We start from the raw sequence: 22,003 nt of genomic DNA on the forward strand, positions 1-22,003 counted from the left end.
CACTGAAATCAGTACCGGGCTGGAGTCCTTCCCCTGCCCCATCCATCGCTCAGGACCAGTCTACCAAGTCCACCTGCTTAGTGCCTCCTTCCTATGGGTTTTCTTTCCATCTCCAGAGCACGTCCCCATTGCTCGCTGCTGGCTTGTCACCACAGTCTTCTCCCCAGTTCTTTTGTCTCCATTCTCCCAACCTTCAATCCATACTGGACAATGGCACCGCTTAGCATTCCAACCCACTGCTCAAAACAATTGCTTTCTCAAGCTAATAAGTAGGACATAGACTTGAGCCCAAACAGTCTATTCCTGGGTCTATACTCAATACTACAAGCCTGTACTGTGTCCGTATCAACGTTTGGTCCAGGAATTTAGCATCCTTCATGATCCGATCCCCGCTACCTCTCCAAGCTTTCCTCCCGCCACACCTCAACACCAGTGTTCAGTTTACTTGTGCTTCCTGACATAGATGTTCATTATCCCTCAGGGTTCTTTCAGCCGTGGGTCACAAAATACTAACCCAAGTGGTTTAAACAGTTCGGGGATTTATTATCTCATGTAACCAGCCCAGAGGTAGAGTATTTCCAGAAGTATTTAATATCACAGTTTAACAGTAAACCTAAGACCCAGATTCCCTCCATCTTCCTTCCATTTCGCTACACTCCACGTGATCTCATATGGGCTCCCTTTGCGGTTGCAGCGTGGGGTACCCCAGCTCTAGAAAGCATTACAGATACGACAAGATCCAGCGGAAGACAAGACAGTAGCTCCACGACATAGCATAATTTGAGGGAAGAATCTTTTCCCAAACCCCACCTTTCCCAGCCGACCTCCCTTGACATCTCATTGGCCAGAGCTTTAAGAAAAATCACCAATTTGTAACTAAAGCACCAAGGAGCCCGACAGATTAAGCAGCTTTCAACACTTCAGAGTGAGAATTACACGCTATACCCCAACTCACTGGATGCATAAATACACTTCAGAACGCCCATATGAAAGGCAAATGGAAGTTTTATAAAAAAAAAAAAAATCATCCTTACTATGTGACACATTCAGATACCTTCTATTCTATTTTATTCCCTATTCTACTCTATTCAGTTAATCAAAAAACAAAAACAAACAAACAAAAACAAAAAAGACCACAAACCTGATTTTGTAACTCCCTAATGGACTGCTACCTGCATGTTGAAAAACACTGGTTTGTACTAATGAGAATTTATTTGGGTATTGCTGGAGAGACGCGAACTCAAGAATATTATCAGGTCGGTATGGTGAAAGGGGAAATGACTGTTTTAAAGATGACTAATACTATCTCATTTTTGTGTGTCTTAGATTATATATTTATCATGTATCCATGCAGATGACACCCCTCACTCAACACCCATTTGCTAAAATTGGGATGTTTTAAACGGGATACTTCAACTTGCTGCTGAAAAGGCTACAGTTTTTATTTGTAATTAAAAAAAAAAAATCTGACATTCCTCAGTAGTTTGTAAGCCACAGAAAATAAATCAAGTATTCTTTTTAATTTCAAGATCTAGTTTCTTTTGATGATACAAGTAGGGTAAAAGGTCATGGGAGTTCAATTAATTTACTTTAAAATGCTCCTTTTAAATGATGTCCAAAGAATAAATCATCAAAGATTAATCAGGAAAAACTAAGTCTCTCCCCCTTGTTTGGAATGTCTTAGGATCTGAGAACAGCTGGCCCCATCTCTGTTCTCTCTTCTCCTGATTCATCTTGTTCATGATCCCAGGGAGAGGTCACCCTGGGGCCCTAAATAATATAAGCCTGCACACAGAGATGGACACTTCCTCCCTGCAACCACCCTATCCTTAAGGACCTTGCCGAGTTCAGCAAAGGCTTTCAAGAAATTGGGCTTTGTACCCAGTCCTGCTTTCACCTACTGAGCCAAGCTTCACAGGTCTATGATCTTTCATACCTTCCCAGAAACACATTGGTGTATCCAAGGTGCCCGCACATCCAACGGGTACACAGCAAGGTGCAAGGCTGCAGGAAACCCTGTGCTGATAAGCCACAGTGCCCACACTTTTTTTTTTTTTTTTAAGATTTTATTTATTTATTCATGAGAGACAGAGAGAGATTGAGAGAGAGAGAGAGAGAGAGAGAGAGGCAGAGGGAGAAGCAGGCTCCATGCAGGGAGTCCAATGTGGGACTCGATCCCGGGACGCCAGGATCAGGCCCTGGGCCAAAGGCAGACGCTCAACCGCTGAGCCCCCCAGGTGCCTCCATAGTGCCCACTCTTAACTGGCTTGGCATCTAACACAGGATATATTTCTGCAAACAGCTATTTAAACAGAAATTTAGGGGCACCTGGGTGGCTCAGTCAGTTAAGCATCTGCCTTCAGCTCAGATCCTGATCCCAGGGTCTTGGAATAGGGCCCTGCCTCGGGCTCCCCACTTCACAGAGAGTCTGCTTCTCCCTTTCTCTCTCACTTTGCTTATACTTGCTCTCTCTCAAATAAATAAATAAAATAAAATAAATTAAAATAAATTAAAATAAAATAAAATAAAATAAATAAAATAAAATAAAATAACAGAAATGTAACAGCGGAGGTTTCCAAGAAGGGATACTGGCTAATATTTGGCGAGTGCCCACAAAGTGCCAGACATTGTGCTGGGTCATTCACGTGAATGACGCCCATCAGAAAACCATCACTCTCTTGCAGTGTCCTCAGCTCCCTTTGCAGCTGAGGAAACTGAGGCCAGAGAGCCCCAGTAGTTTCTCCAATGGGATGTAGCAAGCAGTAGAGCCCAAGAGCAGAAGGAGATCCTTTAGACCCCAAAATTTGTTTTTTCTGTCATTTTCTCAGAGTCCACAGGCAAAAGAAAAGTTTACCAGGTAAATGGAAGACATACCTGAAACATGCCTTTGAAAAGGAACCAGGTGTTTCCTGGTGGGGGTGGGGGGATGGGGGGGCAGAGCAGAGCAGGGGCTGGGCGTGGACGGAGCCCTCGGGAGTTGTGCAGGCTGGCAGGGGCACCTGGCCGGGCTCAGGGGATGCTAACCGGTGCGGTTGGGTTGCCACGCAAAGGGCGCTTAGGGGAACAAAGGAAAGCAAATCTGGGAAAGGTGCTAGACTACAGTTCCCCCAGGTTTTATGATTCAGTGGAGATTCCCGAAGGAGGAAGGCCCTCCTGCGGCTTGGACTGTGGGCCGGGAGGCTTGCTGAAAGGGCAGGAGCACAGGCCGCCCTCTCAGAGCAGCCAGCAGGCCTTCGCCGGGCCCCTCCCAGTGAAGCTCAGAGGGCTGCAGTTTGCCCCAAATGAGTGGCTGACAGACGGACACAGGAGGGTCTCCTGCTCTCTCCTGCCACGTGGCTTGAGACCGGGGCAGGGTGAGTGGTTGGACGGTGGGTAAGCCTGACCTTCCCCGCACCAGCCTCCGGATGAGGGAACTAGAGGGCACGACCTGTCGTTGGCTCGAGCAGCGTCACTTCTCCTGTCGGGCAGAGATGTGGCAGGGGGTCGAAAGGTTCAAGGGAGAGCAGACAAATGGTGGGGGGCCACGGTCCTAAAGGGTTAGCCAGGGGCCCCATGGTCCTTACCACCAGGCTGCCCGGCCGCCACGGTTATTGCCCCCACCAGGCCGGGGCTCCACTGTGGGTGAAGGAAGAAGGGAGCCTAATATTCCAACTGTAGGTTCCTTGCTGCTGGGGGGGGGGGTGGGTAGGCAGCTCAGCAGCTCGGCCTGGCAAGTTGTTAAAGGAGGAACCCCCAGCAGAAGGGCCCAGAATGTGCAGCAGCAGAAGTGTGTCGCAAGGGGAGCCCCCTTGGCTTTGCAGCCAGGTAGCCCTGGGCCCCTGAGGCAGCTGTGGCAGCCTGGACAGTGAGGCCAAAGCTGGGGGGGGGGGGAGGCGGGAAGGGCCACCAAGGGGGGACAAGAGATGGAGAGAAAGACAAACTTAGAGACACATCCGCTTCTGAGACGGCGAAGGCCTTGAGCTCTTACTCCAGTAAGAGCTCCAGTCACGCTCAGCAGGAAGTGGTTGGGGACGCTTGTTTTTGATGCTTGGCCATACCTTCCATTGGCTTTTCTACCGAGCACGGTGCAGGACGGAGGTGTGCTGGCCACGTGTAACGTAGCAGAGGTGGAGGGAAGGGTCCCCGAGATGTTCCTGGGAGTGTCACCCAGTAATTAGCAAAGGCAGGTGCTGGAACCTGGCTTTGGATGAATGTGGCAAGGTCTGTGACTCCAGTACCACGAATGGGACGGCTCTCCAGACGCACCCTAAGGAGCATCCGGGGTTTAATCCGGCAGCGGTGTCCTTTGAAGAAACAGCTGAACCTGGAAGAGCGTCAGGACAGCCGGTGCATGACCCCTCGGCCACATGCTTACTGCAGAGAAGGAAAAGACCGAGTCCAACCTGCAGTGAGGAAAAACATTCATTTTGTAAAAGCCAAATAGAATCTTCTACGGATTTTTAAGGTGAAGGTATATTACTCTGCTTATTAAGATACAGGGGATATTAACTGCCACATGTGTTCGGGAAGCATAAGGAGATATTTGCACTAGCATCTAAAAAAAATGAAAATATTAAATATTAAAATATTATCAAATATTATCAAATCTTAAAAAGTGTTTAAAAACCAAAAAAATCTAGTGTCAGAGGCTAAGTGCACCGATGTGGTCAATAAATAGTTATTCCCTTCCTAGCGTCTCATTTTCTTATGTGATTGTAAAGGTGATTTTGATCTTCAAGCTGCAGACCTACTAAACTCTGGGGAACACAAAATAGCAGATAGACTCCCACTACCTCTGGCCCCAGCTCTCTCTCTCTCTACCTGACTTCATAACTACATGCACCAATGCATCCCCCGACATGATAAAATTAAACGTAACAAGCAAGCCAATTTCTTGAAAAATCTAAATTCTAAAATTAAAATGCATTTAATGCATTTTAAGAATTTGATAGGCTTCCAAATTATGCCCATACAAAAATGTTTGGGTTTTTTTTTTCATTTTGTTCTACTTGCAGATTGGAAAAGTTTGAGATATTTATTAAACATTAGATGAAACTCGCTATTCTTTATTTGTGAATCCAGGAATCCTAGACTGGGGCATTTGGGGAGACTCCTCCTGCCATCCTTAACCTGATTTGCCAAACCTTCACTAGTCTGTCCTAGGCTATATTTGCGGGAAGAAATCCCGCTGCTGTGATGGGATGATCTTTTGACTTTGGTAAAAAATAAAATGAGATGTAATTTTTCCCTTGTAGGCTGAGTTCCCTTGATTTCTGGCTGCAATGCCTTGCTTCTAGATCGTGGTTTCCAGGTAATGATTCTTCACAGGAGGACGGTAAAGGTAGAAACAGAGGTGTCTGAACTTGTAGTTTCTGAACTTGGCGAAGGATCCTATTCTGGATGAATCGGTTGACCTGCCTTACTTCACAGATGAGGAAACTCCAGCTGCAAACACTTAAGAGATTTTGCCCACAGGCATTATCGACAACCAATCCAGCAAATCCAGTGAAGAACCCAATGCTTCTGCCCCACAAGTCAAGGTCCTGTCACTTATGTCGCTATGATGCGGAAAAACAAAGTGAAATTTGTCATTGTAAAATGATGGAACTCCCTTCTGAAAAAGGTGAAGACATTTGCAATAGAGCAGATACCCTTCACCGTGGCAGGCTTCAGGCGCCAGGCTTGCGGGGAGCCTCTCTGATGGTCTCGAGGCCCCTTGCCCACCATCCCCACCTCTGCTCCTCCTTTCCTCTGCAGTGGTGTTCCTTAGCTCTTTATATACTCACACATGGTTCTGTAGACATGTGTTTCTAAGCCTGTTTTCTCCACCAGATGTTAAATACGCCAAGAACATAATAGTCTTAAAAATAAATTTGTTTAATGGCATCTAAATATTATGCTATAATATACGTTCCATGCTTCACCTAGAACATTAACCTTGTCAAGTTATGCATTAGTAGCGCAATGACATCTATGGAATACCTGCTCACTCTTCTCCTGGAGCTGTCAAAAAATGTTATAATCCTTCCACATGCTAAGGATTTCACTTTTAGCATCTTTTTGATTTAGAAGAGATAAACGGAGGGATGGGTTTTCAGATGCCCGACTTCACAACTCTACGATCTCCCAAGAGACCCGAGCCCACACGTTGGAAATCTCACCAGGTATAGATTGTTCCAACACCTAGAATGAGACCTTGATCCATCGTGCAAGTCATTACAGTGGAGCAAAGCACCCACAACAGGGGCAAAGTGCAAAGGTTTGGGAGCAAGAGAGAAAGAGACAGGAGAGAAAAAAGAAAAAAACAAACAGCAGGTCTCCCTTGCTTCCTACTTTAAAATATCCCCACTAACTCATAGGTTATTGCCAATATGTAGCTATTTCACCAACTTCAACCCCTTTGTCACAAAGAGACCCCATGTTCCCAAGCTGCATAAAAAGAGCACATACACACTCACTCATGCACACACACGCACTCATACATATTCACGTACACGTGCACACACACATCCCCCCCAGTAGCTCAAGAAGGCCATGTGCAAGAAAAATAGACAATCTCCAATTATGTTTCTTATGAGCCTGAAGAATTCCAAGTAGATTTCTTGCACTCTTCTTTTTTTTAAACATCTTTTATGTTTATGAAACATCTAGTTTCAAGTGATGGAAATCTAACCTGAATGGTTTAAACAAACAAGAAAAAAAAAATGAAGGTAGAGGTAAAGAATTTATTGGCTTACTGAAAAGGTCAAGGGCAGAGTAGCTTCACACAAGGCTGGATCCAGGAACTAAAAATAAAAGAAAAAGTCAAACAAGACTCAGTTTTTCCCTACCTCTGGTTTTCTCCAAAATAGGAATTATCATCAGTGAGGTTCCTCGTGATATAAAGAATATTAGCTGAAGCTCAAGATAGTAACTGCAGCAGAAAATAAGTCTCTTTCTCCCAGTGGTTCCCACAAAATCCCCTGGCTGGCAACCGGTTTATGTGTTCTACGTCTGAGCCACTCATTGTGGCCAAGAGGATAAGATGCATTAATGGGACGGGCATGGTTTACATGTGGGATGACAAGCCGTTCTGCTTTGCTGGAGACCAAGTCCTGTGTCCCAGAAAACCCTTGGGTAAATCAGGATGGTTGATCTCCCAGTTTTCGTGGAGCACTGAGGATGGGATTATTTCTGAATATGGGCGTCGAGAATGTACAGAGTAGCAGTGGTTGAGTGTCAGGCAGGGGAAATAGTCCCTACCCCGACAGACCAACTCTAGAGCTGTGCTCAACAACACGGCGCCTACATGAGCTCATTGATCACTTGAAATATGGTAGCCTTCATTGTAGTCAAAAGTAGGTCTGAATTGAGATGACTCTTAAATATAAAACACACACTGGGTTTTAAAAGCCTTTGAAAAAAGGAATGCAAGGACTCTTACTAGTAATTTTGTTAATTGATAATTTATTGTTGAAATGGCAATGCTCTAGATGGGTTTGGTTAAATTTTTTTTTTTTTTTTTTTTTTTTTTACTTTTTTAATGTGGCTCTTAGAAAATGTAAAATTGTGCCTGTGGCTCACATTGTAATTCCATTGCCTGGCAGTGCTATAAGTTTTTAACAAAGAAATAATATATTTATGTCACATATAAGCAGGGACGTATTTCAAAAGACGCTTTGAAGGTATGGCATCTTTTTTTTTAAGATTTATTTATTTATTTGAAAGAGCACAAGCTGGGGGAGGCGCCAAGGGAGAGGGAGAGAGAGAATCTCAAGCAGACTTCTCGCTGAGCACACGGGGCTCAATCCTAGGACACTGAGATCATGACCTGAGCAGAAATCAAGAGTTGGCCGCCTAACCGACTGGGCCTCCCAGGTGGCCCTGAATGTAAGGCATCTTAAGCAACAAATGATAAATTAGAGAACATCAGGACCACAAACAATAGGAGGAAAAAATATCAAACCCAAGACCGAATTTATTCACTCACCCCTCCCTGTCTTCCTCTGTGCCAGGATTAGCCTCAAGTCCTAGGACTTCGGGCCCGAACATGAAAAGACGTCTGTCCTTCAAGAGCTCAGTGACCAGAAGGCAAGAGACCGGGGGTTGGGGGGGGGGGGAGATTGTAATACAAAATAATGCTGTCAGCAATACGATAAACTCTAGTGTCCATGGGCTGTGTTGGTTGAATTAACTCTCTCAGCCACGTAAGCTTTGTGCATTCAATCCATACTCTGCATTTTCCCCTTTTATTGCATGCCAAGTTCCTTGAGAGTAGGAGTAGTGTGCTGATAAGTTGCACACAACCAATTGCATTGGTTTCAGGGCTCTCTTTTCACTTCATGACCAAATGTTTCTCCATCTCTTGGTTACTCTTACCAGAAGCGGGTTGGCCCCACGAAAGCTAATGGGCCTAGGTTCCAAATATTGCCAATGTTCCTCACCACCCCCCTTACTCCTGAAGGCGGTTATGTACCCTGTGCTTCATTTTCCACCAACAGCATTAAGCAACAAGATCCCAAGTGACTCTTCGAACACACACACACACACACACGCACGAGTCTTTGTTTGCAATTTAGCTTATTATTGTTAATCATCTGAAAATACCCAAATGCTTACAAACACTCCAACTTACTGTAATTGGACTCCTTCAATATAACTATTTCAGTCACAGGGAGGGCTCTGCATACTAGCAATTGAGTTCCCTCTAAACATCCTTGAGAATGTTTATTTGAAAAGATTACCTTGTTTTCCTTCAGGATTAAGTCATGGTCACTGCAGAGAGAGATGATTTGGAAAGATGACAAGCAGTTTTTGATAGTTCCTCAAAGACTTCCCTTGTTAAATAATATACCCACAGAAAAACAAAATGTGTTCTAGCCCACACACGTTAGAGACATTTTTCGAACACCTAGATTGGAGAAGATAGGTATTACAAATAACATATTTGTTGGAGAGAGTGAAGAAATCACAAACTTGCTTGGATAAACACTATTAAATGCATACTTAACCAGTGGATTGCGACAGTTCCCCTCTGGCCCTCACTGACAAGCTTGACTCCAGCTGTAAATTCGGTTGCAAAACTTCCTTGTCAGAGAACTCGCCCTGTTAGGAGGACTCAGCCCTGGCTTTGAATCTGCAAGGACAGAAAAATCAATGTGACAGCAAAGCAGTTGCTTGTGTCAGGCCTAACCAGGGAGAGAAAGGGCTTTAAATTAATCATGATTTAGGGATGCTATGAGCCGGTGCAAAGGCACATTCCTCTGGAGTCTCTGCGAAAAGGAAAAAAAAAAGAGCTTGGAGCTCTCTGCTCCGGCGACCCGCAGATACTGCCCTTCTGTTATAAACAGAACTCCGTGTTTACGGTGGGAGCTGATCTTGTGTAAACAGATAAAATGCATCAAAATCTACGGGCTTTGGGTTGAGGCAGTTAGGCAACAGGATCTCTCCACGTGAAGGGTAAAGATGAATGAAGGTTTCGTCTTTTCTTCTAGAACCCGTGAACCGAGTTCCCTAAGGCCGGGAGGATTTTAGGTTCTGTGTTAAATGTTGATTCCCTACAGAAGCACAGGGCTGGTGTGAGCTTCTTATCTCCTTCGAGATCCGCCTTTGTTCATCCCTCACCTACCTTGGACAACCAGAGCATCGAACTAGGAAACAGTTATTTGCGCGTGGCTCCTCCCAAAGCTGTCAGGAAAGACCTACTAGGGTTCTGTTCAGCTGCTACCATCCGGGGGCAGCTGCGAGGCAGTAACCCTCCGAATGGTGGAGGCGGGCTCTAGCTCACCTATGGGTCTCTGCTGGCTGAACAAGGCCACTTCAATCAAGAGAGGTCGGCCTCCATTTCCGATTTGGGTAGTTGGGTCTGCATTGGAGGGAAAGACCTCCGAGTCAGCTGACTTCAGATTGACCTTATTCCTGTACCAGGCCCCACACCTTGTTAGCTCAACACGTATCCGCCCATCCAGGCTACGTTAGGAAAAAAAACGCACTCCCCTCTAATGAAACTGCTGCCCGTGGTGGGGGGCAAACATAGGATTCAGGGATGGAGACGGACAATGTCCTCGGTTGAGGCACGTTCAGAGAAAAGATGGAGCTTGGTCTTCCGTCCTCCATCTGGCGTTAGAGGCCAAGTCAGTGAACCAGACTCACTTGTTTCCGCAGCCGTGTCGCACTAACAGGACCAGGGGTTTGCAGGGCTTTAGAAAATCACTGGCCTTGGCTGTTTGGCCATAGGGGTTTGTTCATGATGATACACACAGCGGTGATTCCTCAGTTCTCTACTCTGTAAACGGAGAGACACCCCCTGAAGAAGACCCAACAGCACCTGAGCCTACTTTAAAAAGGTTCCTTTGGCTTCATCTTCTGACGGCATCATCTCTATCATCATAAGACGATCACAGGGCCCAAGGGGTTCCATGAAGCACAGAGGATGAGCTTGGAGATGTCCCCTTTGAGAGGATGGCACAGGAGCTGTTCCTGCCCACGAAGGCTCATGACGGAAACCACAGAGCGCTGCATCTATGCAAATGCAATCAGTACGTGTAAACAACAGGATACAAACGCCAAATCCGTAGAACGTGGTAACATATCAGCATCTACGGAAAACAGAGTTGTGGGAAAGCATAATGTAAGTGAATGTATTTATTATAATAAATATATTTTTCCTTTTTCATTAGTGAAACTTTGAAATTGAATCCAGGATAAGGAAAAGAAACAGTTTTTACGACTACGCTGCTTCCTACCTTCAGTGGTCCCAAAGCTGAGCTGCAGACACGGCCCCCTAACTTACACAGGGCGGCTTTCGTGATAGACTCTTTCAAGCAGCATTGGGTGTCAAGGAGCTTTCAGAAATAAAACCATTCTGTTACTTTTTACACAGAAGAATTACAGCCATCAGCGAAGGCTTCTTTGAAAATCAAGAACAGTCTTCGTAGGCACCAAGGGGAATTACCAGGGAAGTTAGTGGGCACCTCCTCTCTAGAGAGCTTTACAAACAGGATAACTTTTCAACTGTTTTGTGTGGCTTTCTCTGAAGCAGATAATAGGCAAAGAAATCCTTTCAAACCCCTCTTTAGTTCTCTCATTCGTCGGTTATTTTCCAGCCATTCCATCCACTGGCCTTTTCTGCATCCTGCAGTCAACTCTTGAGAAAGGACGATCAGAGAAGATGAAGCAAACAGGGTCAGGGTGCCTGGGAGGGTAGTAACAAGAGAACAGCTAATAAATATTCAACCCTTTCTATATTGCAAGAACGACTTAGTACTCTACTTGGGTTTTCAAAAGGAGGCAAAAAAAAAAAAAAATGTTGTAATCTTCCTGTCTAGACCAACTCAGCAGCCAACTTTATAAAGAACTTTCCATTTGCCAAGCCCTATCCGGAGCCTTTACGTGAATGATCCTATTCAACCTAACAGCAACTCCGTGAAATAGACATTTTGTTGTTCCCATTTTACAGAGGACAAAACCGAGTCTTGGAAAGATGATCTTTCACAAACTAACAGGATTAGGATGTGTTGGAACTAATATTCTGTGTGGTAGTACACAAATGGATTCTGTTACAGTTCTGGAGGTCAGAAATCAGAAATCCATGTCAGGAAAAAAAAAAAGAAAGAAAAGAAAAGAAATCCATCTCAGTAGGGCAAAATCAAAGGGTCGGCAGGGCTGGTCCCTTCTGGAGCCTCTAGGGGAGAATCTGTTTCTTTGTCTTTTCCAGGATGGATGTTGTCCTCATTCCTTGGCTCCTGGCTCATGCATCACATCATCTTTTTTTTTTTTTTATTTATGATAGTCACACAATGAGAGAGAGAGAGAGAGAGGCAGAGACACAGGCAGAGGGAGAAGCAGGCTCCATGCACCGGGAGCCCGATGTGGGATTCGATCCCAGGTCTCCAGGATCGCGCCCTGGGCCAAAGGCAGGCGCCAAACCGCTGCGCCACCCAGGGATCCCCACATCATCTTTTCTCTCCTTGCATCACATTGCTTTCTCCTCTCCTTTATCAAATAGCTTTCTGCTTCCCTCTTATGAGGACATTTGTGATCACATTTAGATTCTATTCTATCCAGATAATACAGGATAATCTCCCCACCTCGAGATCCTTAACTTAATTACATCTGCAAAATCACTTTCACCATATAAGGTAGGATGTGTAGATTCCAGGGACGCCTGGGTGGCTCAGCGGTTTAGCGCCTGCCTTTGGCCCAGGGCGTGACCCTGGAGACCTGGGATCAAGTCCCACATCAGGCTCCCTGTGTGGAGCCTGCTTCTCGCTCTGCCTGTGTCTCTGCCTCTCTCTCTCTCTCTCTCTCTCGTCTGTCTGTCTCTGTGTGTGTGTGTGTGTCTCATGAATAAATAAATAAAATCTTAAAAAAAAAAAAAAAAAAAGGTTGTGTAGATTCCAGGGGTTAGGACCTGGATATCTCTGGGGCTGTTATCCAGTCCACCACAATTAGCATTCAAACTTCCATTCTCCTAAACACTATAATATCTTCTTCCCAGATGAGTAATTCTGGACAAACTGAGTGACTGATCTTCGGCAAGTGGGTAGATATCTCCTATAAATGAAAAAGATTAAATTTAATCATTTTTATGGATCATAGGACAATATAGTGACAGGAGACCTGGACTTACAGTCAGAAATTGGAGTTCTTATCATTAATTAAACATGCAAGCTTGGACTAAGCCCTACATCTCTTGGAATTGGGGATCATAAAGAAGTCCCAGCATGTGCCAACTCTGATCAAATCTCTTCCAGCGTCAGTGGGAAATGCTGAACCCGGTTATCAGTGCCTGCCCCACTTAATCTCTGGAGCTCCTTTTAACCCAGACTTTATGATCAATGATATATGAATTATCAATTACTGCCTAACAAATCATCCTAAAATATAGTGGCTTAAAACAACAAACATTTATTATCTAAAAATGCTGACGAGTCTGGTATTTGGGAGTGGCTTAGCTGGTGGCTCTGGCTCAGAGTCCGTAGAAGGCTGGAGTCGGGATTCCTGCTGGGGCTGCAGCCGTCAGAAGGCTTGCTCAGGGCTGGAGAGTCTGCCTCCAAGGTGGCTCATTTACACAGCTGCTACCAGGAGGCCCCCATAGGCCACATTAGGACATAGTGACTGGCTTTCCCCAGAGCAAGTAAACCAAGAGAGAATAAGACAGATGCCCCAATATATTTTATGATGTAGCTTAGAAGAGGCGTACCTCATTCCCTCTGTGTCCCACTGGTTACACAGACCTACACTAATTCAGTGAAAGTGAGGATTATACCAGTCATGGATACGGGGAAGCAGGGCCAAGGCCATGAAAGTTCAATGACTTATGGGGACTAGGGCTTCCACAATGGGACTTTCGTGTTCATGTCTATCTAGAGACCTCATCAGCATGTGGAAACCCATATTACATAATACTTTGTGATGGTTGAGTGGCTTTGTGGCTTTGAGAAGGGTATTAGCAGCGTAAAACATATTTTTAAGAAGATAGCTCTGATGGCAAAGCAGGGGGTGAACCAATGCGTGCCCCTACTGCCTACCAGGTGTTCCAGGCCGTAACAAAAATGTTTAGACTGGCCTTGCAAATTTCACATGTGTCCCCAACCTCTTCTGTCCGTGTGTTTTGTTTCTAGCCACTGTGCCATTCTCAGTATATGCGGACCATGCCTTAAATAACCCGCCTAGCTCAAATGCCATACTCTCCATGAAGCCTTCCCCTAGTCCTGAGACAGAGCAAGCATCTCTTTCCAGCATTTTCATAGCACTTTATTCACCTCTCTGTTACAGTATTTATCATACTCTCCTTTGAATAATCTGATTATGTTTCTCTCCCCAAATATTGGGTGCAATCCCTTGAGGGCAGAGACCGAAACCTTACCCTATGATTAGGCTATCAGAGCAATCGACAAATATATTTTTTGATGTAAAGAATAGACTCATTTCATAAATCATATTTCTAATACACTTAATGAACACCAGTTAAGTGATAGGCATTGTGTTAGGCCCTAAATCATGGAATAGTGATCAGTGGGGCACCTGGGTGGCTCAGTGGTTGAGCCTCTGCCTTTGGCGCAGGGGGCAATCCTGGGGTCCCGGGATCAAGTCCCACTTCGGGCTCCCTGAAGGGAGTCTGCTTCTCCTTCTGCCTCTCTCTGTGTCTCTCATGAATAAATAAATAAAATTGAAGAAGAAGAAGAAGAAGAAGAAGAAGAAGAAGAAGAAGAAGAAGAAGAAAAAGGAGGAGGAGGAGGAGGAGGAAGAGGAAGAAGAGGAGGAAGAGGAAGAAGAGGAGGAGGAGAAGAAGAATGATCAGTATGGGCAGGCCCTACCCTGAGGATTTAGAGAGCAGAACCACAGCTGGTAGTCTTGACAGTGATTATGTGTCTCTGCTCTCTCTCTTTCCTGCTGCATTTTCAACTTTCCTACCTTATCCTGCCTTTTCCAATTTTCCTTTCCCTTCTGACCCTTTCCTCAGCATACACTGCACACAGAGACATTGCTTGGTCTCTCTAACAAATATCATGGCCAAACAGTTACTCCAGGGCCAGGGCCAGGACCAGGGCGAGGTTATGATGTCTATGTTGCTGGCAAAGCCCTATGTGTATGAAAATCTGTTCCTGTTTCTCAACTACCACTTAGGGGGAAAAAAAAATGAAGGATAAAACAAGCATTCCCATGTCTGTATGGCTCACTTTTTTTTTTTTTTTATCGTTTCCTATCTTTATTATCTCAAGTGAGTTGAATGCTCATAATTGTCTTTTTCAAAACGTTGGTTAGAGCAGCATCCATTATATCCATTACCACCTAGAATGTAAGCTCCATGACTGCAGAAAACATTGTCTCTTCTTTTCCTTCTAAATCATAGCTCCTTGAATGCTGCCTGGCATACAGCGCTGACATTTGTTAAATGTGTTCCTTGAAGCCATGATTTCTTCTCATGCTAAGTTTATAAATGACCTGTACTATTTCCTGTTACAAGTGGCTAGGTGGCCTCAGTCAAAGCATTTAGTCTGACTTTCCTTTCCTATAAAACAGGAACATCAAGTTACCTCTCTCACACAAGAATGTTTTGAGTATTAGAGAAAATGAATGTAAAGCACATAGTTCAGTGTCTTTCCAGAATATGAACTATAAATGGTTTGATGCTGACTCCAGAATCCTTCTTATTCCCCTGAACATGTAGGTTTGATAAATGCCTTTCTTTGCTTGTCTATAATCCACTAAGTCGATTGGCTTTCTTTAAAGCCAGGCTCTTGATGACTTCCAAAACACAGTATACTGAATCAATACTTATTAAGTAGTTATAATACAATTGCAGTTATGCAAGGCACTACAAATAAAAAGAAATACTGCAATATGGCCCTTCATCTAAAGGACTTTATTCTTGGATAAGGAGAATAGACAATATAATTTTTTTAAAGTTATAGAATAATATGAGATGTGGTAAGACTGAAATAGGCATTTCGGAAGAGCACCTAACCCAGCCTGGGTCATAGGGAGGGTTTTTCCAGGTTATCTTAGTTAGAGGAGTTAGTCACAGAGAGAACTCAGCCAGAGAGTTTCCGGAAAGGAGAGCAGGATGTTGTTCTGAGTGGACAGAGCAACCTGAACAAAGGCACAGGGAGCCCGAATGACATGGTCAATTAAAAGAGTGCCAGCGAGGGGTGCCTGGTGGCTCAGTCGGCTCAGCTCCAACTCCTGATTTCCACTCAGGTCATGAGCTCAGGGTCATGAGATTGAACCTGCATAGGGCTGTGGGCTCGGTCTGTTGGAGATTCTTTCTCTCCCTCTGACCCTCCCCTCACTTGTATGCACTCTCTCTCTCTCTCAAGTAAATAAATAAATCTTTTAAAAGAGAGAGAGAGAGAGAGAGTGCAAGAGATACCATTTTGATTAGGACATGGAACAAGAGACAAAATCAGGTCAAGGGCTAAAGCCTTACAGTGATGCGCAGAAGTCACATCTGACTTTGTATGTCGTGCTGTGGATTTTGGACTGTGCCCTTATGGTTTCTGGAAAGCCCATGAATATTTTTAAGCTGATAAACTGATAAATTGGACTCCACCAAAATTTGGAATATTTTCACCTCATCACGGTTACAAACATTTGCACTTCATTTTTGAAAACAAAAAAGCAAGCCACAGACCAAAAGAAAATATTTACCAATTATGTGTTTGATTAAGGACTTGAACCCTGAACATGTCAAGAACACTTACAACGCAGTAATAAGACAAACATTCCAATTTAAAAATGGGCAAAAAAAAAAGGGGGGGGATTTGTCAGTATCAAAATGCAAGTTAAAACCATATGATATGCCACTTTACATCTACTAGCATAATAATCAAAAAGACAAACAATACAAAATACTGGCAACGATGTGGAGGAATGAGAACCCTCGTGTATTATTGGTGGCAAAGTAAAATGGCCCTGATACTTCGGAAAACGTTTGATAGTTTCTTAAAAATTTAAGCATAAAGTTACTATATGACAAAGCAGTTCAATTCTCTTGAACCTACGCAAGACAAATGAATGCATACGTCCACACAAAGACACGCGAGTGAATGTTCACAGCAGCATTATTCATAACGGCCAAAAAACGAAAACAATTTAAATGTTCATCAACTGGTAAGTGGATTTTTTTTAAAATGTGAAATATCCATAAATAGAATATTATTCCGCGATCAAAGGGTAGTACAACTGATACATGGTATAACATAGATGAATCCCAAAAAAGAAGACACAAGTGGCATAACTGCTGTAAAACTCATTTATATGAAATATCTAGGAAAAGGAAATTTGTAGAGGGAAAATGCAAATCAACGTTTTGCTTGGAGTTAGAGGTAGAAGCAGGATGACCTATAAAAGTGCACCAGGGAAGTTTTAGGGATAATGGAAATGTTCTAAAACTGAAATATGGTAATGTTTGCATTGCTACATAAATTTACAAAAATCTTTTAATTCTGAGCTTACAATGGGTGAATGTTATAGTATGTAAAGGATACTCCCACAAAGCTGTTTTTTTTTAATAATTGCATTATATTAGAGGATATATGGCCATAAACTACTTTGTAAGCAAGAGGTCTGCTTATTATAAAGACATCCTCAGGATTAAGAACTCTGACCTATTTTGTAGTTACTTTTCGTCTGGACCCGATCAAAGTAATAGAAAGTTGATTTAGTTAGATTCTCCTAAACATGAACACATCATAAATGTGGAAGCAAAAAAAAAAAAAAAAAAAAAAACCAGCAAGTCAGCTCTCACATGACCTGAATTTGTTGGGCCATCTCTAAAAATGAGTCACAAAGGCAGTTTCTTCCTTGCTTATGAAAATGTTTGAGGAAAAACTATGTGCTTGCTTGGGCATAATTGACCACAGTAATTATAGTGCATGCAAATTTATGTTGTATTTATAAGACTGCTGGATTTGGTAGTGGGAGATGAGGGGAGTTGGTGCTTGAAATCTAAGTCTTTAATCCACAAAAAGCCATGCTTTTTTTTTTTTTTTCCTTTTGGTCCAAACTGGCAATTATGGGTTATAGAAGTATTTGTGCTTGTTCAGATGTTCCATAACCAAGAATTTGAAGATGTCTATTTTCTACATAAATCCAGTACTGAGGAAAAGTATTAAATTGTCAGATCTGAGAGCTGTATCTATTTTTATAATTCACCACATAACTGGGAATGAGGTAAAGACAAGCTCATCTTTTAAGAGAGAACAATGCTGTCCAGAGATTATTTAAGAAAAAGGTACGATTCGGATTCTTGGAGGAAACCAAACATTGCGCTTATAATTTGGACTCCATCGCTAAATCATTAAGGATGGTCTCAGAGCAGCTATTAGCTCAGACACGGGTCATCAATTTGATTTCAAAGCATCATAATAGCACGAAGACCCCATGAATTCCCCCCAGAGCAGCAGAGTGATCACAGCTCTTAAGCAACTGCTACTTAAACTGATAATTTTGTCATTTGGTCAAAATCAATAAGGCACCAAAGCCATTATTTCAACCCAGATTAGGATCACAAGATCATGAAGGCATTTCCTCTGCTGGGCATCATCTATACTTTATAATATTAAGGTTAAAAAGACCAGCTCTCAAGCTTGATACCCTACAATCATTTTGAGACAGGATCATTTCGATTAGGCTTGTTTGATAGATTGTTATAGTGAAAGCAGATGGTCCTACGTATGATGACTTCCTATATGCCACATATTTAGTTTTGGTTCTGTTCCTCCACGTAGGCAAAGAACATAAAGAAAAGGGAAGTGTTTAACCATATGTCTCGATCGCCAAGTAGTTTATGCCCAGTATCAGCGGTGATGTCAGAAAAGGAGCATTCTGTTGTCTTAAACCGTGTTGAAGAGCCACGGTAGCATCAGAGCCCCTCATTTCTGTCCTTTTCCCTCCAATCCAGAGCCCCACAGACCGACTAAAGGACCTTGGTTCAAAAAATAATAATAATAAATAAAAATAAAGGACCTTGGTTCATATTTTAAACAGCAACACCCCGAACGCCTAGAAAATTTGTCAGAATCCACATTGGGCTCCTTTCCCATCCCATCAGCAACCAAGTGACATCGCTCCTGTTGGCACCGAGACATTCGGATGTGATCCGGAACCGTCACTGCTCAGGCCGGAGGTAGGTCAGAGGCACGTGGCTGCTCGAAGCTTTGCTGTGCGGGGCTTCCCCCCCCCCACCCCCTGACACCTCACCTCCTCTTCTGGCAGGTTCGGTACTGTACCTACACCCACCCCTGGGTGCAGTTCTTTCAATGACCTGAAGCTCATTGGCTTGAAACACATTGAATTCTTGTCACAACGTTTTGCATGGTGTCCTGATGTCCTTAGACCCCTGACCTCTCCCTTTTTCTAGCACCTCAGAACCCTACATCCCTGCACTAGCTCCTCACGCCTGGCGTCTGCCCAGCGATCCCCATCTTCGTCGCTGTCGCTAGACCTGTCCTAGCCATGCCACCGAGGGACGGTGACCACTGGCACTGCGAGGAGGCGTTGAACTGCCGTCTTGGGCCACGGCCTTCCCTCCAGCCAGTTGTCATTTGGCAACACGAGGCTTTCAACCTCCGTTTGTGAGTCCCCTTCCCTCAGTGTAACAAGCATTTCTTAAAAACCCTCTCTCTGCGACGTGTTCTGCCAAAATTACTACCTACCTGTAGTTCCCCAAATGCACACCGCTCCCCGCTCCCACCCCAAGAGTTTTCTGGTTTCCAACTGGGCCTGAGGAAGAGTTAGCAGTGAGGGAAAGAGCCGACCCTGAATGCTTTACTCTCCGAAGCATGAACCCAAAGTTTTTCTCTGACTCATGAATCACAGTCATGAGGACAATATGCTTTGAAGTTATTTGCCTTGAAATGTTAGTAAGAGGCATTTTTCTATCCTCCTCACAAGGGTTTTATGTAAATTAATGTTGCTTCTGGAGTACTTCAAAGGGAGTATAAATGCACAAAGTATACCACAGGGTCTCTCCATGACGCTTACTTCCGAGGTGTCCAGGCCAGTGCTCGTCTAATAGACATAGAATGAGAGCCGCATACGTGATTTTTAACTTTCTAGTGGCACCCTTCAAGAAAGTAAAAAGAAACAGGTATTTTTATCTAAAAATATTACCTCCACGGCCTTTAAAATCTCAGGTGTATTTTATGCTTACAGTACATCTCCGCTCGGAGGAGCCAACTGCAGGGGCTCAGGAGTCACAAGTGGCTGACGCCACCACGTCGAACAGCACGGGCCCAGGTGGTCAGGTGGGGAAAGCCGTCCAGAACAGAACTCTAGACTCAGAACAATTCTTCTGAATTATTAAGCTTTTGTAATGGACTGAAACTTGCCTAATGGCCAGGATCTTAGATTTTGCTTCAAGGTAAGCTGCAAATCAGAAATACTGTTTCTGATTGGTCGAAGCTTGCCAAATTACAAAATTGATAAAGTTGGTCCGATGACTTGCTGAGACCTTGCCTAAATGTAAAAGGCCTTCCATCACAGGCCTGGCTGCGAGGATGTGAGGCGTCGCAGTTAACTGGGCAAGGCTGTTAGTCCAGGCAGTTCCACCTTTTGAACTGAGCTCTCTCAAATGCACCTAAATGGGCTATGAATCTCTATATTAGCATCAGGAAACAAGTTAACGAGGCTCTTCAAGTTAGACTCCATCCTTTGCCTATCTTGGGGTATATCTAGTGGCACCGAGCCCTTGGAAGGTTAGAGACACAGACGTGGAGCCAGAAGGACTGGGCTATAATCTCGTGATAATTAAATTTGAGGACATGAAGTTGCTGACCCTGAAAAGAGAAGCCTCCCCTCATTGAGACGGCGCATCTAGTCTCTTCCTGCGTGAGAATGTTTTGCTTCCATGTAAACAAACTCAAGAGTTGAAAAATGAGGTGCAAAAATACCCTCTTCGGGGTAAACAACAAATCAGTTAGAATATGATTTTCCTGGAATGTGTTGTGAATTCCAAAGGCAGGCTCACACTTGTCAAAGAACAGGCAATTCTCCCGATGGACACAATAACTCAAGACTTAGTTGGACGCATTCATGCATTAAGCTCCACAAATCCAAATCTGTGTTTACATTTTTTTGTATTTTTTTTAATATATCCAGATATTTTTCTGGGCTTTAATTAGGGGGAAAGGAGGCACAGCAAGTGCTTGTTGCAAAGAACAACTTGGTTCTGAAGACCATTAGGACCCACCTTATTTGGTAGCTTCGCTGAATATTACAGTCACGTTCTAGGACCCCTAATACCCATTTTGTGACACATCAACTGAAGAAGTAAACGTTTCCCCGACTATTTGAGTAACTTAGCACAATTGCAGGAGGGTACGGTTGACTAAGCTGCTAAATATCCCAGCAGGTAGAAATACATCCCCTGTTCCTGATATTTCCATCTGGAAAGGCCTTCATTAATGTTAACTTTTGGGCTTCTTGCAGGGCTGGGACCGGGGCGAGGCTAGTGAGTCACTCACCCCGTGAGTACACATCTTAGGGAGGCCACTCATCAAAACTCGCTAATTGAGAACTCTGTGTATTTTAACGCAATATTTTTAAGAATCAAAATTAATGCAGAAAGCACCTATACTGAATAAAATATCAAAACTTTACACCAAGACAGAATCTGACCCTGCACTAGCTTCGCCCCAATTCCGGCCCTTTCAGTCGCCTGCTTGGGAGGGAGAGTGATGGCGAGTTCCAGAGAGGGAACAGAGCATGGGCTTCCTTCCCGGCTCCGTGAGGTCAGTGTGCACCAGGTGGGCCCCCAGGTGCGACGGCCTGCAGTCAGCCAGAGCTGCCAGGGACTCTGAAGTGTTGGCGGGATTCACAGTCCTGCTGCTGTATCACTGAGGCCCAGATCCCATAAGCAGCCCGTGTGCGCTGCCGTGTGGTCCCCTCTATGCCATTCACAAGGTAGCAATGGACCCCTCTGAGGTCAGCAGGACGGTCTCTCTCCAGGCTGCCGAGATAAAGGCTGCGTCTTCATCTAAGGGACAGCCCATCGCCTTTGCCCTATTCCGTGGGCTGGATACAGTCACATTCAAGAGGAGGCTACACGAGGGCACTCATCACCGACGGTCACCCCGAGGCATCCCTGCTAGAGTGACCGACCGTGTTCCAGAGAATCCAAAAAGCGGTTCAGGGAGGCCTGGAAGCACGCTTAGGCCATGCAACAAGCAAAGAGGCGGTTCTGGGATGAAGGCCCGCTCTGCCTGAGGTTCCACACAGGCCCCACTAGGCCTGCACTTTCTAAAATACCTTCTGTAGAACCCCCCGTCCACGAGATGATATTTGACGTATTTGCAGGAGGGGAGCTTGGTATCCAGGCAGGTCTAGAGAATGCTGGCACAACTAACGTTAGCAGCTCCCCATCTTTGTTCATTTTAAATTTGTTAATTTCTAACAAAAATTAGAGCTGGAACATTTTTGTGATTAAAAGAACAACAACAACAATAATAATAATAGCTAACAGCCGCTGAGCACATCCCACGATGCAGGGACTATTCTAAACACGGCGGTGAGAGGTAATGCTGGAGGGGGACCCGCG

At 44.3% G+C, this 22,003-nt stretch overlaps 2 long non-coding RNA genes across 2 annotated transcripts; both read right to left on the reverse strand.

The window, feature by feature from the left end:
- Positions 1-4,013: 4,013 nt before the first annotated feature.
- Positions 4,014-8,039, reverse strand: LOC119874314. Its single transcript, XR_005367497.1, has 3 exons — positions 7,949-8,039; positions 6,717-6,764; positions 4,014-4,382 (listed from the first exon to the last, which is right to left on the reverse strand). It is a non-coding gene; the product is annotated as an uncharacterized LOC119874314 (long non-coding RNA).
- A 68-nt stretch (positions 8,040-8,107) lies between these two features.
- LOC119874315 lies at positions 8,108-19,286 on the reverse strand. The gene is made up of 3 exons (XR_005367498.1): positions 19,122-19,286; positions 9,587-10,556; positions 8,108-9,094 (listed from the first exon to the last, which is right to left on the reverse strand). It is a non-coding gene; the product is annotated as an uncharacterized LOC119874315 (long non-coding RNA).
- Positions 19,287-22,003: the final 2,717 nt, after the last annotated feature.

Source organism: Canis lupus, chromosome 12, assembly GCF_011100685.1.
Source record: "Canis lupus familiaris isolate Mischka breed German Shepherd chromosome 12, alternate assembly UU_Cfam_GSD_1.0, whole genome shotgun sequence".
NCBI classification, from domain to species: domain Eukaryota; kingdom Metazoa; phylum Chordata; class Mammalia; order Carnivora; family Canidae; genus Canis; species Canis lupus.